The following is a 15469-nucleotide window of genomic DNA, read 5'->3' as shown; positions in this document are numbered from 1 at the left end:
TTACAATTTCAAAATTTGGGTCTAACAATATGATGCTTTGGAGAGGGTATTCTTTTGTTTTCACAGAGGACCAGACCCTGTGGATTTCTTCTATTCCAATTTGGTATGATAGACCACGCCCTCCTGAAAGGTTGTTGTGAACATCTTCAGAAAATTGCTTCGCTCAACTGCCAACTGAGATGAAACTAGCACACAGGTTATACCATGAAAGACCTAATTAATGACACCCCCATTCAGCAGGAAGCAGTTTGAAGAAAAAATCTGCACCCATGTTCCCAAATATTGTTTATAAATGTTCTTTTATATTTAAAGGGGGAAATGATATAGGTATGAATAATTTGCATTGGTATGGATTTACAGTCAATTTTGTTATATGTATATGTATTTCTGATCTTGATTAAGGTATTGTGATTGTGTAGTTCATTAAAAAATGTAATGTATAATTAAGAAATATAGGTTAATGGATAATCATCAGTAATAGTCAAGCTTGTAGTCATGTTAGTTAGATTTTCTAAATATATAGAGATACATTTCAGTTAGATAGACATTCTTCATATCTTTCAAAGACTGCAGAATATGGCATTTAATGTTTTAATAACTTAGGACTTTTCATGACAATGAGACATATCTGCTCCTGGTGGCACTAATCTACTTCAAGAGGAAGATGGGCATCGAAGATGATTCTTATGGAGTTTGATAGCCATTTGGGCAAGAAACTGCTCTTGCCTGGACTGTTGCATAAAATGGACACAGAGAACTCGCAGAGAGAGGACTGCTGAACTTGCCTAAAGGTGAGACGGTCTTTTGGGATTCATGACTCATGAAAGAGTCTGCGAGACATTCTGCAGGACACAACAGATAGTGACTGAACTATTTTTGAAATTGCCTGCTTGATGAAAATGTCTGCTGGATACTATGGGCCTGAAGGCTGAAGATGGATGCCCCAATGGTACAGAGGAACTTTGGGTGACTGTACAGGCAGCGAGATGTCTCTGTCATTTCTAGAGCTTTGGATTTCTTGTTTACTTAAGTAATATTATATCCTTCTGGAGCCTTTGATGGAGTTGAAGAATGGATAGGTAGTTATAGTTTTCCATTGTTATGATAAAAGATAAAATAGATATAAATATTGTAACTGTAATTCTTGCTTGATAACTGTTTTGCTATATGTAATTTTGCTATGTTAAAGTTAAAGCCTTCCTTTTTTTTGTTTAAACAGAAAAAGGGGAAGTGATGTGGGAGTGTCATATATCAATCTGTTGATTTCATTGGTTAAGCAATAAAGAAACTGCTAGGCCCATTTGATATGCCCACCCTTAAGTGGGTGGAGTAAACAGAACGGAAGGCTGGGAGAAAGAAGCTGAGTCAGTGAGTTGCCATGATTCCCCCACTCCAGGCAGAAGCAGGTTAAGATCATTCCTGGTAAGCCAGCTTGTGGGCTAAACAAATTATTAGAAATGGGCTAGTCCAGGTGCGAGTGTTAGCCGAGAAAAGGCTAGATATAATGGGCCAAGCAGTGTTTAAAAGAATACAGTTTCCGTGTAATTATTTCAGGTAAAGCTAGCCGTGCTGGTGGCCGGGTGTGGGGATGCAGCCCGCTGCTCCTATTTCAACAATAGCCTTTGCTGGAGAGGATGTGGAGTAAGGGGAACACTCATCCACTGTTGGTGGGAATGCAATCTTCTGCAACCACTTTGGAAATGAGTGTGGCGATTTCTCAGGAAATTCGGGATCAACCTACCCCAGGATCCAGCAATACTACTCTTGGCGATGTACCCAAGAGAAGCCCTATCATGCGACAAAAGTATTTGTTCAACTATGTTCATAGGAGCATTATTTGTAATATCCAGAACCTGAAAACAACCTAGATGCCCTTCAATGGAAGAATGGATAAAGAAAGTGTGGAATACAAACACATTAGAGTACTAATCAGCGGAAATAAAACAAAAAAAAACAATGACATCTTGAATTTTGCATGCAAATGGATGGAAATATAAAACACTATCCTGAGTGAGGTAACCCAGACCCAAAAAGATAAATATGGTATGTATTCACTCATAAGTGGATTCTAGCCATAATTAAAGGGCATTGAGCCTATAAATCATGATCCTAGAGAAGCTAAATAAGGTGAACCCCCCATAAAACATACAGTTATCTTCCTGGATATTGGAAGTAGACAAGATTTCCAGGCACAAATTCGGAGATTGTTGGTGAAGGTGAGGTGGAGGTAACTGGAGATGGGGAGAGATAAGTGAGAAGGGGAGAATGAAGAGAGCTTGGGGGAATGGGATGGTTGGGATGGAGGAAGGGTGGATATGGTAGCAGGGAAGTATATATCTTAAGGGAGCCATTTTAGGGTTTGCAAGAGACTTGATTCTAGAGGGATTCCCAGGTGTCCAAGGAAATGTCCCCAGCTTGTTCCTTGGGCAGCTGAAGAGAGGGCACCTGAACTGGCCCTATCCTATCATCTGGCAATGGAATGAGATAAAGACAGAGACCTACATGGGAGCACTGGACCGAGCTCCCAAAGTCCAAATGAAGAGCAGAAGGAGGGAGAACATGAGCAAGGAAGTCAGGACTGCGAGGAGTGAGCTCATCCACTGAGATGTTGGGGCTGATCTAATGGGAGTTCACCAAGGCCAACTGGACTGGGACTGATGGAGCATGTGATCAAACCAGACTTTCTGAACATGGCTGACAAGGAGGGCTGACTGAGAAGCCAAAAACTATGGCACTGGGTTTTGATTCTACTGCATGTACTGGTTTTATGGGAGCCTAGTCTGTTTAAATGTTCACTTTCCTAGACCTGGATGGAGCGGGGAGGACCTTGGACTTCCTATAGGGCAGGGAACCCTGACTGCTCTTTTGACTTAAGAGAGAGGGGGAGGGGGAAGGAGGAGGGAATGGGAGGAGTTGGAAATTTAAAAAAAAGTAAAAATAAAAAAGAACTAGCCAATAAGAAGCTAGAGTTAATGGGCCAAGCAGTGTTTTAAATAACATAGTTTCTGCGTGATTATTTTGGGACTGAAATCCAACAAGCAGTCTTCCTCCAGTAATTTTTAATTATGAAAGTTTGACATTTAGTTTAGCTGTGCCCAATTAGCTCTTGCAACTCAAATTAACATGCTTTGATTAATCTGCCATGTGGCTTTTACTCTTCCTCAGTATGACACATCCGACTTGGCACCGAGTCTGCTGGTGAAATTTTTTTCCTCCTCCTAGAGTACCCTCTCTCCCTGGAAGTCCCATCTATTCTTTCCTGCATATCTATTAGCCATTTAACTCTTTATTAAATCAATCAGAAGGTGCCTTAGGAAGAGACACATCTTTACAGTGTAATCAAATATTCTGCAGCAGACTAAGACTAACTCATATTGGTTTTGATGTATAAAACACAATTCGTTATAAAAGCACTTAGAGTACATCAGGATCCTTTAATTCAATGAAGGGAACAAGGTATACATAGTATGAAAATTTCAACACACACAGTCAAAAGAATGATATTCATTTGTAGAAACAAGAATAAACAAAACAAAACATCACAAACTAAGCTCAGTTAAACACAGGCTGAGCCACACCCACTGTTGTGCTTTACATGCATGACAGACAAATCTCTCTGAAATCATGAGTCCAAACAAACCCTTCACCCTTTAAAAATAAATTCTATTGATAGAATTCCATAAGGTACAAGTGGAAAAAGAAACCTGGCAAGATGAGCTTAATATTTCCCACTAAATCATCATCTTGCCAAGATCCCAATGATCATATGTCATCTGTCATCTCATCTCTCAGCATGTCACTATGGAAACTTAGCCCTGGGATGGGCTAACAGAATGACATATAATTTCTTCTTCACATTCAAATATAAAGATGGCTAAGACAGATATGAGTGAAATAAGTACTGCACATTTCTCTCATGACATTCTCCAGGAGAATGAAGGTAGATTCACCACTGTGACCAGAAGGTTTAAGCAGATTGAGGGGTAAGTCAGAGACTCATAACTTAAGGAAGTTCTAATAATTGATCATTGATTAATGATACCTCAGAGAACTGGCAGAATAATGTCCCAAGTAAGCCAGGAACATGGTGGTAAGAGGAGTAAACCAGGTAATGAACTTGCGAATGGAGACGGTAGTCAAAGGCTGCCTAATGGTGACATCATTCTGGCTCTTCCAAGCTCTTGTGTCTTCCAAGGAGTAGCTCCATACACTATCTTTCATATATACATTGTTTTTAAGCATGTGTTAATTTGAAAGCCTGAAAGAACATTTTAGGATGTCCCAAGAATATATTAACACCGAAGTCTGGATTATTAGCTATGTTGATGTATTTATTTATGTTTATTTATTTAGATCTTATCTTGCTACTTGAATTTTTTTGTTTTTTCTGATTTGAGACAGGGTCTTATGTGTCCCAGGCTGTAATGGAACTCAAGATCTTCTGCTTCCTTCACGAACATGTTTGTTAGGCTGCCATTCTCTTAGCTCAAGCAAAGATTACTATGAGGCTCACAGGTAGACTTTATGATCCTTCAGAAAAAGCATTTGTTCAATTATGTTCATATCAGTATTATTTGTAATAGCCAGAACCTGGAAACAACCGAGATGTCCTTCAATGGAAGAATGGATGAAGAAGGTGTGGAATATATACACATTAGAGTACTATGCTGTGGTAAAAAACAATAACTTCTTGAATTTTGCATGCAAATGGATGGAAATAGAAAACACTATCCTAAGTGAGGTAACCCAGACCCAAAAAGATGAACGTGGGATGTACTCACTCATAATTGGATTCTAGCCATAAATAAAGGTCATGGAGTCTATAATTGGTGATCTTAAAAAAGCTAAATAAGACGGTGAACCCAAAGAAAAACATATAGTCATCCTCCTGGCTATGGGAAGTAGACAAAATTGCCGGGGAAAAATTGGGATCTTGGGGGTGGGGTGGGATGGGGGTAAGGGGAGATGGGGAAAGAAAAATGAGAAGGGGAGGATGGGGGGAACTTGGGGAAACAGGATGATTGGGATAAAGGAAGGTTGGATAGGGGAGCAGGGAAGCACAAATCTTAGTTAAGGGAGCCACCTTAGGGTTGGCAAGAGACTTGAACCTAAAGTGGCTCCCAGGAGCCCAAGGCGATGTCCCCAGTTAGTTCCTTGGGCAGCTGAGGATAGGCAACATGAAATGACCCTATCCTATAGCAATACTGATAAATATCTTGCATATCACCATAGAACCTTCATCTGGTGATGGATGGAGATAGACAGAGACCCACACTGGCGCACCGGACTGAGCTCCCAAGGTCCCAATGAGGAGCAGAAAGAGGAAGAACATGAGCAAGAAAGTCAGGACCACGAGGGATGCACCCACCCACTGAGACAGTGGGGCTGATCTATTGGGAGCTCACCAAGGCCAGCTGGACTCTGACTGAAAAAGCATGGGATAAAACTGGACTCTCTGAACATGGCGAACAATAAGGGCTGATGGAGGAAGGTCATTGGTTAAAAAAATAAAAAAACTGCTTGGCTGGCCCTCATAGGTTAAAACATAAGTGGGAGGAGTAAACAGAACAGAATGCTGGGAGAAAGAAACTGAGTCAAGGAGTAGCCATGATTCTTCCACTCCAGGCAGACGCAGGTTAAGATCATTCCTGGTAAGCCAGCTTGTGGGCTATAGCAGATTATTAGAAATGGGCTAGTCCAGGTGCGAGAGCTAGCCTAGAAGAGGCTAGATAGAAATGGGCCAAGCGGTGTTTAAAAGAATACAGTTTCCGTGTAATTATTTCAGGTAAAGCTAGCCAGGCGGGCGGCCAGGTGCCAGGGACGCAGCCCCGCTGCTCCTAACGCAACAGAGTGGCGCCCAGATGTGATGGACTAAATCCACTTAAAAACCTGAGAAGGCTTAAAAATAAGGAAGAGAGAGTTTAACACAGATTTTTGCTGTTTGTTGGTGGCGTGCTGTAGAGAGATTTCCTGATTTGGCAACAGCAGCATAAAAAACGCTGCGTCATTTTAAAGCGCGGCTTCCTGGGGCTGTGCTGCCAGCATGAACTCTGGCTTTAAAGCATTTCAAAGGCTTTTTAGGAGACTGGATGTTTCTGTTCCCGCTTGGGATTGGAAGGAGAGTGCTCTGCTCCCCGCCTGCAACTGGGCAGCCGGCCGAATCAGGCTTAGGCAGGCGGAAGAGCATGGCGGATTCCGGCTCTGCTTGTCAGATTTAGCTGTAACTTGGATGAAAAGAGTTTCTGTGCTGCACGCTCAGTCTCAAAATTAAACTGCTGAGTGTGTCTCCAGTGTGGACTTGCTGTGTGCCTGGAACTGTGCTCTGCTCAGGGGCACCAAATGGATCTGAGGCAGGAGCGACTGCTCCCTGCTGGTCGGCAGGAACTACTGTAATTACTGTAATAACAGCGCACATAAGGTTTCGACTGGGCAGGACACAGATGGTACCGTATTACCTGTACATGGTGCAACTTCAGTTTTTAGAACTGCTTAACATTTTAAGAAATGCTCCTGGATAGTAAAAAAAATGTTACAGATTCACAATAAAACAGATTCAGAAATAAAAGACCACACTGTTGGATGAATGTACGTAGGCTTGAGAGAGAGAAGAAAAAGAATATAGAGAATAAAGTTAATGGTTTAAAAAAAAGGTAAAGTCTTTAAAGATATAGATTAAAAGAAATAAAGAAAAATAAGCCACGTAAAAATGGAAAATTCACAGAGAGTCTGGATTATGTACATTGTGTTTTCTTTAAAATTTTTGACTGTGAAGGAGCTAAGTACAGAGAGACATTTCATTACATGGGCTGCCAAGCTAAACCAGAATGGATATAAGGGTATTACGATTTCAAAATTTGGGTCTAACAATATGATGCTTTGGAGAGGGTCTTCTTTTGTTTTCACAGAGGACCAGACCCTATGGATTGCATCTATTCCGATATGGTATGATAGACCACGCCCTCCTGAAAGGTTGTTGTGAACATCTTCAGAAAATTGCTTCGCTCAACTGCCAACTGAGATGAAACTAGCACACAGGTTATACCATGAAAGACCTAATTAACGACGCCCCCATTCAGCAGGAAGCAGTGTGGAGAGAAAAAACTGTGCCCACGTTCCCAAATATGGTTTATAAATGTTCTTTTATATTTAAAGGGGGAAATGATATAGGTATGAATAATTTGCATTGGTATGGATTTTACAGTCAATTTTGTTATATGTATATGTATTTCTGATCTTGAATAAGGTGTTGTGATTGTGTAGTTCATTTTTAAAATGTAATGTATAATAGGAAATATAGGTTGCTAATGGATAATCATCGATGATAGTAAAGTTTGTAGTCATGTTACTTAGATTTTCTAGATATATAGAGATATATTTCAGATAGGCATTCTTCATATCTCTCAAAGGCTACAGAATATGGCATTTAAAATATTTTAATAGCTTAGGACTTTTCATGACAATGAGACACTCTGCTCCTGGCAGCACCAATCTACTTCAAGAAGAAGATGGGCATCAAAGAGGATCCTTATGGAGTTTGATAGCCATTTGGGCAAGAAACTGCTCTTGCCTGGACTGTTGCATAAACTGGACAAAGAGAACTCGCAGAGAGAGGACTGCTGAACTTGCCTAAAGGTGAGACGGTCTTTCGGGGTTCCTGACTCATGAAAGAGTCTGCGAGACATACTGCAGGATACAGCAGAAAGTGACTAACCTGTCTTTGGAATTTCCTGCTTGATGAAAATGTCTGCTGGATACTATGGGCCTGAAGGCTGAAGATGGATGCCCCAATGGTACAGAGGAACTTTGGGTGACTGTCCAGGCAGCGAGATGTCTTTGTCATTTATAGAGTTTGAAGTTTCTTAGTTCTTGTTTACTTAGGTAATATTATATCCTTCTGGAGTCTTTGATGGAGTTGAAGAATCGATAGATAGTTATAGTTTTCCATTGTTATGATAAAAGATAAGATAGATATAAATATTGTAGCTGGGCGATGGTGGCGCACGCCTTTAATCCCAGCACTCAGGAGGCAGAGGCAGGAGGATCTCTGTGAGTTCAAGACCAGCCTGGTCTACAGAGCTAGTTCCAGGACAGGCTCCAAAGCCACAGAGAAACCCTGTCTCGAAAAACCAAAAAAAAAAAAAAAAGATAGATATAAATATTGTAACTGTAATTCTTGCTTAATAACTGTTTTGTTATATGTAATTTTGCTATGTTAAAGTTAAAGCCTTTCCTTTTTGTTTAAACAGAAAAAGGGGAAATGATGGAGGAAGGTCATTGGTTAAAAACATAAAAAAATTGCTTGGCTGGCCCTCATAGGTTAAAACATAGGTGGGAGGAGTAAACAGAACAGAATGCTGGGAGAAAGAAACTGAGTCAAGGAGTAGCCATGATTCTTCCACTCCAGGCAGATGCAGGTTAAGATCATTCCTGGTAAGCCAGCTTGTGGGCTACAGCAGATTATTAGAAATGGGCTAGCCCAGGTGTGAGAGCTAGCCTAGAAGAGGCTAGATAGAAATGGGCCAAGCAGTGTTTAAAAGAATACAGTTTCCGTGTAATTATTTTGGGTAAAGCTAGCCAGGCGGGCGGCCAGGTGCCAGGGACGCAGCCCCGCTGCTCCTAACGCAACAAAGGGCTGATGAGAAGCCAAGGACAATGGCACAGGGTTTTGATCCTACTTCATGTTCTGGCTTTGTGTGAGACTAGCCAGTTTGGATGTTCACCTTCCTAGACATGGACGGAGGGGGAGGACCTTGGACTTTCCACAGGGCAGGGAGCCCTGACTGCTCTATGGGCTGGAGAGGGAGGGGGAGAGGAGTAAGGGGAGGGGGAGAAGGGTGGGAGGAGGGGGAGGGAAATGGGAGGCTGGGAGGAGGCTGAAACTTTTTTTTTCTTTTTCTCAATAAAAAATTAAAAAAATAGAAAAAGTTTTCCCCCTTCTAACTGCAAAAATTTTATACTTTCAAAATATGAAAATGTATTGATCTGATTATGCCTTTTACAATTGTTCTAAGTTCATTATGTTGAATCAGCTTCATTGGGTATGAACTCATTTTTTCCCCTATGCTCCTGACCCACACCTCTGAGCCACACCCATTCTGTGGATTTACATGTAGGTCCTTCCTTCAGGATTATCTGCCCCTGTATTAGTTATTGTTCTCTAGAGTCACAGAACTTACAGAATGTCTTTGTCTCTCCGTGAGTGTGTGTGTATGTGTGTGTGTGTGCATGTGTGTGAATTTATTGGAATGGCTTACAGGTTACAGTCCAACAATTGCTAGTTTGAATAGAAAGTCGAAGAGTCCAATAGTAGCTGCTCAGTCCCATGAGGATGGGTGACTCCTCTGGTCTTATGTATATTCTAGAATCCTCAAGAAGCAGGCTCCAATACCAGTACAAAATGGATGTGTTAACAAGGTGAGGGTAAGCAGAAGGACAAACCCCTTCCTTCTTCCATTGTCCTTCCAGCAGAAGGTGTGGCCAAGATTAAAGGTGTGCCTACCAGCCTCAAGGTCTGGATTAAAGGTATGTTTCACCAAGGTCTGGATTAAAGGTGTTTGACATCCAGTCTCAAGTTCCTAATCAAAGACATGCTGTTTTCTTGCCTCAAAATCCAGATCCCAAGTGTGCCTCCATTTCTTGATTATAGTTCATTCTAGAGAGAGTCAAGTTGACAACCAAGAATAACCATCACAGTCCCTAACTAAGTATCGCTCAGCTATTTTCCTCTAATTTATCAAATGCCTTCTAGGTCATTTGAAGGATGACCTGATCACTGAAGGACTACTCTAGGCTCCTAGTCTCCAGTTTAACTCACATTGGAAACAGGAAACAGTCCCTCACTTTTGCCGCTAGAGGGAGCACAGGTACTTCCCAAACAGCTTCCCCCTGTTCCAAGCCTTGTTATTTAGAGGGTTTCTTTTTGAAGCTCCAGCTGGACAGACACCATCTGTGCAGGGGGCAGTCTGTCATTCAAGCTTCCCATCTGGCAGAGGGGTAATAACAGCACACCAGCTTAATATTGTTTAATCTCCAACTGCAAATATTTTATACTTTCAAAGACAAAACAGCTTATGAGCAAGTACACTACAAGCTCTGACCTCACTTTCACTTTGTCTGCAGTTAGAGGCTAGAGGAAGATGCACACACAGAATCATTTCATTGTTGTTGTTGTTGTTACACTTCTGGAAAGAAGAGGAGGGATAGACAACAGTGGTAACTTTAAATTTCCCTAGGTGCTCTTCAGGACCCAGATCTAGAGCATTCTTGTGTTAGAGAGCCAGGGGATGCTGTGTTTTCTCAGATGCTTTACAGGAGTTGGTGAAGATAATGAGAAGACTTGCTTCTATCCCAAAAGCTGGGAAGATGTAAACTTGAGATGTCCTTAATCTGTAGTTTACAAGGAAGCAACCTGACAGAAACTCACAGACAAGAAGGAACTTGTTCCTGGCGGTGGTGGCCCATGTCTTTAATCCCAGCACCTGGGAGGCAGAGGCAGGCAGATCTCTGTGAGTTTGAGGCCAGCCTGATCTACAAGAGATAGTTCCAGAACAGGCACCAAAGCTACAGAGAAACCTTGTCTCAAGAAAAAGAAGAAGAAGAAGAAAGAGAAGGAGGAGGAAGAGGAGGAGGAGGAGGAGGAGGAGAAAAAGAAAAGAAGAAGAAGAAGAAGAAGAAGAAGAAGAAGAAGAAGAAGAAGAAGAAGAAGAAGAAGAAGAAGAAGAAGAAGAAGAAGCACAAACTTACTCTGTTTCAAAACGGTAGGCTCTTGGGTCCAGCTGGCTCTAAATATAGTACACACCTTTCTGGGAATTCTTTTCACATGGTTCTACCTCTCTGCCTGGCAAAGTAATGGCTTACTTTAGGTATATAAACAAAAGAGTGGACCAAAGTCTTATTTGGAAGTATTTTTAAACCCACTCTTCCTAAAGAGGAAAAGCAAGATGGATGAACATTGATCATGTCTGTCCTACCATCAAAGGCATGTGACCAGGCCATTCTGCTGTCCTTTGAGACCAGTTGCAGGGGAATGGCCTAGAAGATGGGTTGCAAATTCAGACTTCTGAATGGGACTTTGTGCTAGTTTCTTATTGCTGCAAGTTACTCAGGAGTGGGTGCTGCCCTCACTACCTCAACTCTGGTAACCAATTGGCCCATGCTGCCACTGAGTAATTTGCTGCATGCTGCCCACAAACCTCATTCAAGTGCTAAGCCTCTGGAAAGATCCAGAGTTAGTGTTGCCTGAACCAGGAAGTTACCATTTCTTATTCTGAGTCAGTAAACCTTTTCTTAAAGGGGCTGCGGAGCCCTTGCTTGCCATCAGCAAACAGAGCCCATCTGAAAAGAAAAATGCTGGCTACCAAGAGCCTGCACTAAACTATGTTTTGTTGTGTCTAGAATTCTTTTCCAAGCTCTCTCAGGTTTTATGTGGATGTAGTTGCCTATGTTGTGGCTCCAATCTGTAGGTGGAGGCTGCTTATTCATTTCCCAGCTGCTTAGACCTGAAATAATCACACAGAAACTCTATTATTTAAACACTGCTTAGTCTATTAGGTGTATTGCTAGCTAGCTCTTATATCTTAAATTAACCCATTTCTGTTATTTTATATATTACCACATGGCTCGTGGTTTACTGGTAAGGTTCTGGCTGGCAGCTCATGTCTTTCTCCTTTAGCAGCTACATGACATCTCCCTGACTCTACCTACTTTCTCTATATATCTCTTTCAGCCTGGTTATATTTTACCCTGTTAGAGGCCAACAAAGTTTCTTTCATAACCAATGATAATAAAATACATTCATAGCATACAGAAGAGAATCCCACATCAAGTAGGTGGAGAAGTGGATGGATGGATAGATGGATGGATGGATGGATGGATGGATGGATGGATGGATGGATGGATGGATGGAGAGGTGGATTGGTGAATAGGTGGAGAAGTAGATGGATGGATGGATGGATGGATGGATGGATGGATGGATGGATGGAGAGGTGGATTGGTGAATAGGTGGAGAAGTAGATGGATGGGTGGATAGATGAATGGATGGATGAATGTATGGATGATGTGTGGGTGGAAAGGTAGGGTGATGGGTGGTTGAGTATATCCCCCAAATAGTCTTTGTTTTCTTTGCTGATACTAGAAAAATGCTGCTTTGCATGTAATTTGTTTAGAGTCTGGTCTGCTAGACACTCCTAAAAGTTTCTTAGCATTTCAAAACTCAAGAGAACCAAACAGTTAAAGACAAAGCAGAAAGTGATTAGACATGGAGTGAAGGTCACATTTACCCATTCCCGAATAATTGTTCCAGAAGTAACAGATGTTATGTAATTCATTTTAGAATTTAAAATTGGCCTCAAAAAAAACTGAAAGAACAAAAGCCCATTTTCCAGGAAACAGACCTTATCCTTGCATGTTCATATGTGTGTACATGCATCTGCTTGTGTGCATGTCCAAACCTCTGCACATATGACAGAAGACTCTGAGGCATATAGAATTTTACCCCATGCTTTTGGAGGAACAAAATGTTCCTTCTGTGCAAAAAACTAAAAAATTCCAAGCAAACCTGGAAAAATCTGTTTTTGTCTGAAACGTCGTAGAACACTTTCTCAAGGATTTATGATGTCTGAGAAATTTTATACTTTGGGACACTTAAAGCCAAGATGGACAAAAGTTGGGAGTAGTTGGGAAAAATTCTACCTCTCTATGCCATTCTACCCCCAAATTTGTTATTTAATATGGGTCTAGGAAAATATGTTAAAAAAAAAAAAACCCCGAATTACAGCAAGGTTGCCAGCCATGGTGATGTGTCCCAACATGGAGAAGGTGCAGGCATGAAGATCACAGTGCTGTGTAACAAGAGTTTGTCTCAGAAACAAAAAAGCAGAGAGAGAGAGAGAGAGAGAGAGAGAGAGAGAGAGAGAGAGAGAGAGAGAGAGAGAGAGAGAAGAATTTGCAGCAAGGTGGTTGTACAGAAGAGAAAAATAACCTATAATGAAGCCACATATTCAGTCCAGGGACAGTAGGAAGAGAAACACATCAAGAGAAGTAGCCCTACATGACAACAGAGAACTTGATGTTTTGGAGAAAGGTCCTAGGTTCAAGTGAGCTCAGACCACCAGCTATGGTTCCTACTCTCCCTTAGTCCCCGTCTCCTGCCTTAAGATGGAATTATAACAATACACATTTTATTACAGTTGCCATGACAATTGAAAAAAATAAAAGGCGAAGACGGCGAGCGGCGCTGGGGGGCTGGCTCGGGCGGCAGCGTTGGCAGCTGCGGATGGGAGCGGGCCGGCTCGGCGCGCCTATGGAGCGCCAGGGCAGGGCTGCCGCCACCTCATCCGCAGCCGGCGAGTCGGCGTCGGCTGATGCCGAAGCGCGGAGGCGGGAGCCGCTGGGGTCCGGGGCGGCGGAGGGCGTGAGACGGGCACGGCCTGGCTCCCTCAGCGGCACCGCCTCGGTCGTCCGCCCGCGCGGCGAGGGCCTCCGGAAGAGGCGGCCGCATTTTCCATGGTTTGGCTTGGATATTGGTGGAACCCTAGTAAAGCTGGTTTATTTTGAACCTAAAGACATCACTGCTGAAGAAGAAAAGGAGGAAGTGGAGAGTCTGAAAAGCATTCGCAAGTACCTGACCTCCAATGTGGCTTATGGATCCACAGGAATCCGGGACGTGCACCTTGAGCTGAAGGACCTGACTCTGTGTGGACGCAAAGGCAATCTGCACTTTATACGCTTTCCTACTCATGACATGCCTGCTTTTATTCAAATGGGCAAAGATAAAAACTTCTCGAGTCTCCACACTGTCTTTTGTGCCACTGGAGGCGGATCATACAAATTTGAGCAGGATTTTCTCACAATAGGCGACCTTCAACTTCACAAATTGGATGAATTGGATTGCTTAATAAAAGGAATTTTGTACATTGACTCAGTTGGATTCAATAGACGGTCACAGTGCTATTATTTTGAAAATCCCGCTGATTCTGAAAAATGTCAGAAGTTACCATTTGATTTGAAAAATCCATACCCTCTGCTTCTGGTGAACATCGGTTCAGGTGTTAGCATCTTAGCAGTGTATTCCAAAGATAATTATAGGAGGGTCACAGGCACCAGTCTTGGAGGAGGAACTTTCTTTGGTCTCTGCTGTCTTCTTACTGGCTGTAGCACTTTTGAAGAAGCTCTTGAGATGGCGTCTCGTGGGGATAGCACCAAAGTGGACAAATTAGTTCAAGACATTTATGGAGGAGATTATGAAAGGTTTGGATTGCCAAAATGGGCTGTGGCTTCAAGTTTTGGAAACATGATGAGCAAGGAGAAGAGAGAAGCTGCCAGTAAGGAGGACCTCCCCAGAGCAACTTTGATCACCATCACCAACAACATTGGCTCCATAGCAAGAATGTGTGCCCTTAACGAAAACATTAACCAGGTCGTATTTGTCGGCAATTTCCTGAGAGTCAACACAATCGCCATGCGACTTCTGGCGTATGCTCTGGATTACTGCTCCAAGGGGCAGCTGAAAGCACTGTTTTCGGAGCACGAGGGTTATTTTGGAGCCGTTGGTGCACTCCTTGAACTATTGAAGATACCCTGACTGCTACTCGGAGGACTTCCTGAAACCTACCACAGGGGCATCTATGGACCTTTTTTTTCTTTTTCTTTTTAAGAGACGTTTTATCATCGTGTACTACCCAAATCAGAGCAAGAAACAAATGTATTTTTCTAAGTCATCAAGATAAAGTCTTAAAATTTTATCTAAAAATAAAAAATAAAAAAATAAAAATAAATAAAAGCAGTGCACAGAAGTGCTTTAGCATGGAGTGTCTTTTTAGATAGCATACAGAGTGCCATGGGTCTCCGCTTACATTGGCCTGAGAGGCCTAGCTTGGGCCCGTGTGTCAGAAAACTTATTTGAGCAATGCACGTCATTTAAAATATTTCTAGTAAGCCAGATATGCTCACGCCTTTGATCCCATCACTCAGGAGGCAGAGGCAGACATCTCTCCACCACATTAAGGCCAGCTTCACCTACATGGCAAGTTCCAGGCCAGGCAGAGCAAAACAGCAAAATAAATATTGTCTAGGAGCCACATTAAAACATGAACAGATGAAATTAGCTTAAAAGAATGTATTTTATTTCATTCAGTGTATCTAGATAACTATCGCCTCAGTAGATAATAAGCATGAATAACTAGCTTAGCAAAGCATTTTTGTTTGTTTCTTCCATGCTGGAGCTCGGCCCCTTACGTGTTCAGTCCATCTCAATTCAGATAGGTCACTTTTCATACAAAATCAAGGCCACCTGTGGTCAGTTACTAACGAATTGGACAATGCAGATCTCACATCTAGGCTTGCATTCTTTAGACATCCAGCAATGCACACAACTCCTTTTTGGCAATCAGTCACACAGAGTCGAGATGCAAACACCTCTACACCCAACCCCATTCTCATCTAACAACGGAAAATGCTGACATGAGGGTGA

At 42.2% G+C, this 15469-nt stretch overlaps 1 pseudogene; it reads left to right on the top strand.

The window, feature by feature from the left end:
* The first annotated feature begins 13273 nt into the window (after positions 1-13273).
* On the top strand, positions 13274-14750 carry LOC142848517 (pantothenate kinase 2, mitochondrial pseudogene; annotated as a pseudogene).
* The last annotated feature ends 719 nt before the right edge of the window (positions 14751-15469 follow it).

This window comes from Microtus pennsylvanicus, chromosome 4 (assembly GCF_037038515.1).
Source record: "Microtus pennsylvanicus isolate mMicPen1 chromosome 4, mMicPen1.hap1, whole genome shotgun sequence".
NCBI classification, from domain to species: domain Eukaryota; kingdom Metazoa; phylum Chordata; class Mammalia; order Rodentia; family Cricetidae; genus Microtus; species Microtus pennsylvanicus.
The sequence above is the reverse complement of the archived record's forward strand: the minus strand, read 5'-3'. Positions and strand labels throughout refer to the sequence as shown.